This window comes from Lagopus leucura, unplaced genomic scaffold, assembly GCF_019238085.1.
Source record: "Lagopus leucura isolate 7727_CA_CO unplaced genomic scaffold, USGS_WTPT01 Super-Scaffold_100091, whole genome shotgun sequence".
Classification (NCBI taxonomy): Eukaryota; Metazoa; Chordata; class Aves; order Galliformes; family Phasianidae; genus Lagopus; species Lagopus leucura.
Window position 1 is genome coordinate 113847 of NW_024962320.1, and position 6000 is coordinate 119846.

General features: G+C 52.7%; 1 protein-coding gene across 1 annotated transcript in view; it reads right to left on the reverse strand.

Moving 5' to 3' along the window:
• The window catches only part of LOC122188869 (neurturin-like), a 31862-nt gene extending 31138 nt beyond the window's left edge, over positions 1-724 (reverse strand). The window contains exon 1 of the mRNA XM_042887523.1: positions 335-724. The gene's annotated coding sequence lies outside the window, so the exon portion shown is untranslated. The remainder of the gene's footprint in view (positions 1-334) is intronic.
• Positions 725-6000: the final 5276 nt, after the last annotated feature.

Below are 6000 nucleotides of genomic sequence, written 5' to 3' on the forward strand. Positions count from 1 at the left end.
CACATCCCCCTGTGCATTCCTGCTGCCCAGCAGCGCCGGAGCTGCTTTCCTTCACCCCGCAATTCTCACCAATGAGGTCATTTTTATTTCCTGAGACAGTGGCCAAAGCCCCCCAGCAGTTCACCAACACCAACGTAATGAAAATTCTTCTTTGTTTCAAATATGATTCACAGCTAATATCTGGCATGAAATACTCCAAAGAGAATGTGCAGATCCCGGCCCCAAGCAAGAGAATAGGGGCTGGTTCCCTTTTAGTCTATACACACACATGCATATATACATAGCATATAAATATATATGTGTACGTTCATATACACAGAGAGCTTTTACCAACCTGCCACGCTCCAAAGATGTACAAAAATCACTGCCCTCGATGCAAAATTTCCCTTCTCAGAACTGGGAATCGGAAAGGGCCGAGCCTGGTGTTTGCTGGGGGGGTCCATCCATCTTCCTTCCCTTCAGCACTGGAAAGAATGCCCCCAACCTCCTTGGGTGGCTTGGTGTTCTGCTTTGGCCATTTTGCTCCTAACGACTCCAGGAGGAGGATTGATATGCAGGCGGCTCATTCTGAGGAATCAGGCTGAGTTTTATTGGGGCCAGGAGTAGGCTTCTATTTTTCCAAGCCCGGGGAAAGTGTGCTCAGGCTGATAAATATCTGTCAGCAAAGCTATTAGCTGATTGTGCGAGCTGCAGAAGGCAAGAAAGCCTTTTGGCATTCCCAGCAGAGCTGCTCAGCAGTCTATTCCTCCATGCAAGGTTTCCATTGCATTTCTTAGAGTGTTTTCTGCAGCCCTGCACACGCACTGGCCTATTACCAACAGCTGCATGGAACGACAAGCATCATTCACCCAAAAATCTCTACTGCTTGGCAGCGCAGCATCACTTCTCCTCTTGGTTCTCCCATTGAGGATGGATTCACCTCCGCTGCAAACTCAGCACCTGCAGTGTGAACCTCTAGATGATACAGCAAGGACCCACAGGGGACCCTCACAGGGAGGGACGGCGCTTCTGTGCCTCAGTTCCCCATCCATAAAATAAAAACCACAGCCATTCAGTCCCAAGCCACGCACAGAGGGCTCCCTGCAGGCGATTCCCACCGGTGTGCAGTGCCAAACTCCAAGTTCCCATTCCCAAAGCGATCCCACACCTCTCTGTGAAGCTTCTACATCACAGAATCACAGTGGTCAGAACAGACGTGGATCTGGAGGTCACCCATTCCAACCCTCTCCCCCCCCCCCCCCCCAAAGCATGTTCCCTGCAGTAGATTGCTTAGGGTCGTGAAGAGAACCCCAGAATCCTCCCCCAGAAGCCGTGGCACTGAGCAGCAGTGAAAGAGGACGCTTGCTATTTCCTCCCTCACCTGCCTGGTGCTTAACACCAGCAGTGCTTTACGGCAGAGCAGGGAGAGGCGGTGATTTATCGTGCTGAAATAATTGGGGTCAGCAGAGCTGCCACGCTCTTCGGGGAGCCCCGCTCAGCACTGCCTCTCCTTTTGGCAGAGCTGGCAGCAGCAAAAACGGTGATTTACTGCAGCAGCAGAGATTTACATCTAATCCTCTTCTGTAATCTCTTCCTCTAGGAAATTTCGGGATGCTGTGGGTGGGAAGTTGTGCCTGCAAGGACCGCAGTGTAGGACAGGTGCTGCAGGACCCATCCCTCTACAGCACATTGTGGGGGGGTGGGCGTGGAGAACCTCCTGCCCCATCACCTCCCTCCAGCTGGGACGTGGCCACAGAACTTGTGCTCTTGCTGAGAAAAGCCAGACGAGCCATAAAGCAGAGAACTAATTGCCCCCAGGGGTCCTATTAAGGCCGGCAGGATATCCTGTGGGGCCAGGAGAGCACGGCTGGAAGCACCATGAGGTCGTCCTGTAAGCAATGCAGGCAGCACAGGGGCACAGAGAGGGGCAGTGAGACAGCCTGGCTTCCCAGTGGGCACAGCAGCAGCTCGAGGCGCCCTCCAGCAGGAATTACAGCATGGTTTGGGTTGGAGGAGACCTCAACGATCACCTCATCCAACCCCTGCTGTAGACCATCCATCCCATTCCTCGTCCACCAAGCTGTCCATCCATCAGATCCATCTTTCTCTAAGTCAGAGGCAGGAACGCTGTGTAGGAGCATTTCAAAGACCTCATCCACTTATTCTTAGGATGCTCACACATCTCTGTAAGCCACCCCTGTCACTTCTGCACTGCTGAAAGCAGCTCTGAAGCCAGACATCCCTCCTGCCCCATGATGCTTGGCACATTTAACCTCCATCTAACAAGCCTTGCTAATGAGGGGCAGCCATGATGAGGTCACAGGACACTCTGGTGACCAAGGGGACACTGCTCTGTCTGCTGCTCATCCTGCAGCAGGGAGATAAGGAGCTCTGGTTCTGGTGGGAACTCTGACAAGGAGGCTATTTCAGGCTGGCTCCCATCCCAACAGGCTTAGGACAAGCCTGACCTCGTGTCTTGGGGGTCTGCAGCCCACGCCCCACATTGCTGCTCACTGCTGGTCCCAGTTCCCCTCCACCCCCAGCACACAGATCACAGACATGCACAGAACAGAGGATTCCCACGTCCTTCACCCAGCTCACGCTGGGTGATTTCTGGGCACAATGGGGAGGAAAGGATGGATAGAGGGAGGCAAAGTCATCTGCCAGCTGCAAGGAAAGCAGTTTGCACGGGATGAGAAATAAAAGCAGTTGGCAAGAGGGCTGTGGGACCAGGGGCTGCCACCCATCCTGGGTGCTCGGGAAGAAGGGAAAGGGCACGAGGAGCACAGTGTTCAAATAGGGAGATAAGGAGAAGAATTAAGCAATGGGCTTTGCAGTATAAACACTGTGATGGAGGGGCTTTGTATTCCAAATAAGCAAAGGCAAATTAAAGGAGAGAAGTGGGGGAAGGGAAAGGAGGGGGGGGAGGAGAAAGAGGCTGAGCAGAGAGCTGTGCCAGGTGGAGAGAAAGCAGTTCTCCCGTTCCTGCGAAGGTGTTTGGGGAAGAGAAGGCTGAAAAAAAGAGGGGTCCCAGTGCCTCCAAGCAGAAATAGAAGAGCTGCTGTGGGGAAAGATGTGGACAGGGTCTCAGAAGCAGGAGCCACGTTGTCACACAGCCACAGCGAGTGCTGATGGGCAGCCCTGAGCTGAGGAGGGGGCTGCGTCCCTACCTCTGTCTGAGCAAGGAGATGACAGGGCTGCATCTGGAGGACACACACATCACCCTTCAGTCCATGAGGATGAAAGAATGGAGGATGCACACGGAAGCACGAAGGTGAAGGTCACCCCCAGCTGCTGCTCCAACTGCAGAGAAACCTTCTCTCACCAGACTTGTTTTCCACTCCCTTGGCAATTCTCAGGACGGTTTGGAGAGGTTCCCAAGCTCTGCCCACCCCAACTGGGGGATGTGGCCCATTGCCTCCCCTTCCTGCAGCTCAGGGGCTGCTGTCCCACCTCTGGGGACAGCACAGAGAACAGAAGCAGCTCCTTTAGACACCAGCAGCTCTTGGCAGTGCTGCAAAGCCTGGGAAAGTTCCACCCAGTTCATCAGCACAGCTGCAAACTGCCGACTCAGGGAAACAGAAGCACAGCATCGATTTGCAGGAAGCCAAGGGCCGAGTGCCTCAACACGAGCTCCACTTTCATTCATCCCAACAGGTTTCTGAGTGCTGTGACACATCCCTATGGGGTCCCCAAGCTCCTGTGACATCCTCAGTCCCCTCAATTCACCAGCCCTGCAGCTTCATGGTGGACCTGCGTGGATCTGCCCCAGCTCTCAGGTTCCTATCTCCATTTATCAGGCCTTCACGTTCTCCTAATCCCATCTTAGCCCTCCCCAAAGTGCTGAGATAAGAGGCAGGCTGGGAAGGCTGATAAAAGGGAACTGAGCAAATCCATTAATGCTGTTTCTGTGCCAGGAATTACAAAGCTTGGCCCATGCTTATTACACTTGCCAGCCAGAGTCCCAAGGCAGCAAAGCCAGGGAGGAAAGTCAGTCTCACTCATAATGTGTCCTGAGGAAAAAAACCTCAATGCTTGGAGGACCAGGACTCCTTGGTTCCAATTGCACATGGTTCAAACTCTACTGATCTGCTGAGGTTGGGCAAGCAGGGTGCTCCCACCGAGCAGCTGCAGCGCTGATCCCTGCAGCAAACACCTTCCTTTGGCTTCTGCACCAAGAATTTCACTGCAGGAGGGTAAATCCTGCAGAGCCCACACCGAGCTGCTCCACAGAACTCCACAGCACTGAGCCACCACGCATCCAGAGGTGCAGGGATACCATTCTCACCCTTCAAGACGTCTCACGGTCTCTAATTAAGAAAATAAACCAACTCTCAGTGCCCCAAATCACAGGAAAAGTCAAATTTGGAGCATTTTGTTAAAGCACTAAATCAAGAGAGCGAGGGGGCAACACACCAGGTCAAGTGGAACGTGTTTTAATTGCAACCTTCGGAAGAAAAGTCCTTGTATAAATGGAGATTAATGGGTGTTTCAAGAGACAAAGTTGCTTTAGTCTAACCCTTCCCCTCCCCATTTTCCTTGGTACGTGGCCTAATGGATGTGTCAACAATGTCAAACCCAACAAAAACTATTAAAATACACTCATCCGACCAACACCCTCTCTGGAACGGCTTCAGATTTTAATTGATTTCTTCTAAAAACCAAATCCTTTCTGGGGGGAAAAAATAAAATAAACCGCAGCCACTCCAAGGAAAAACAAACACGGTAAGATCTGCCCACGATGCCTCTGCTCATGGGAGGCAGGAGCTGCAGGACCTCAGCATTGGCACACAGAGCACAGAGCACCGACTCCATCACAACCCCACCAGGTTTCGCTCCGTCTTCCTCCCAGCTCCCACTTAGGCAGTCCAAGGGCTCGTTAGGAAATCCAACTAATTATGCTGGATGGCTGGCGACTGGGGGCTATCACTCATCCCTGTGCAGACACCACAAAGTGCTGGGCAGAAGAATTCAGCTGCAATGAGGTGAGACATTGTTAGAGGTAACGTAGGATCTGGAGCAGCGGTGAATCAAATAAACGCACGGGCAAAGGGACACAGAAGCTGCAGCAAAGAGGAGGGAAAACCCAGGATGACATTCAGCAGCCCAGGCTCCTGCTCAAGCATTTTACTCTAAATGTGTGACTACAAAGTCTGCAACGCAGTGCAAGAAAGCAGAGGAGCTTCGAATAAAATCCAAGCCTCTCAACCCCTGTGCAGTATCCAAGCTGCAAGCAAACAACTCCTCTAAGCTCCTCTGTACCTATATCCATCTGAACAGCTTGCAGATTACCTGGCAGGAGGAATTAGGGCTTTACACTACAGCAGAGAAAGGAGACACAGTGCAGCAGGACAGGGTTATTTCACACTCGTGCTGTTTCAGTTTACATCGCAGGCAGCTCAGCTCAGACCACAGCCTGCTCAAGAAACACCTGCTAAGAAAATGCTTCTGCCCAGGGAAAAGGGGAAAAACACAAATAGGATCTGCCAGGTCAGATCCCTGCAATCACACCGATGGCTGCATCAGGACAGAAAATGAGCCAGAGGTAGTGAGGCAGCTCATGGAAAAATGCATGGAAAGAGAGCGATGTTGAACAGACCAGAGGAGGAGGGAGGCGTGCAAAGTGCCCAGATCACAATCAGGAAAAATCTCCTTCTGCTGCAGCTCTCCCACACTGGGTTATCTGGGAGCAGGACCCCGAGGGCAAGCAAGGACAGTGCTCCTCCTCACAGGTGCCACCGCTCCTGCTAAGCAGCACCCAGCAGCACTTATCTGCCCATGCGGCATCTTAAGCCGCCCTCATCCCATCCTTCACAGCGATGAAGCTGCAGGGTTGAGATAAAGATGCTCCGTGCAGCAGCAGAAGCACGCAGCCCACCGTGCCCCAAACCCAGCCAGGAAAGGCATTTACAGCCCCCAGACCCCATGGTGGGTTCCAGATGAGCATCAGTGCTGGGCAAGGAGGCAGCCATGAGGCGTTGAGATTTGCAACCCCACACAGGGGGCCACGATCCTACCTTT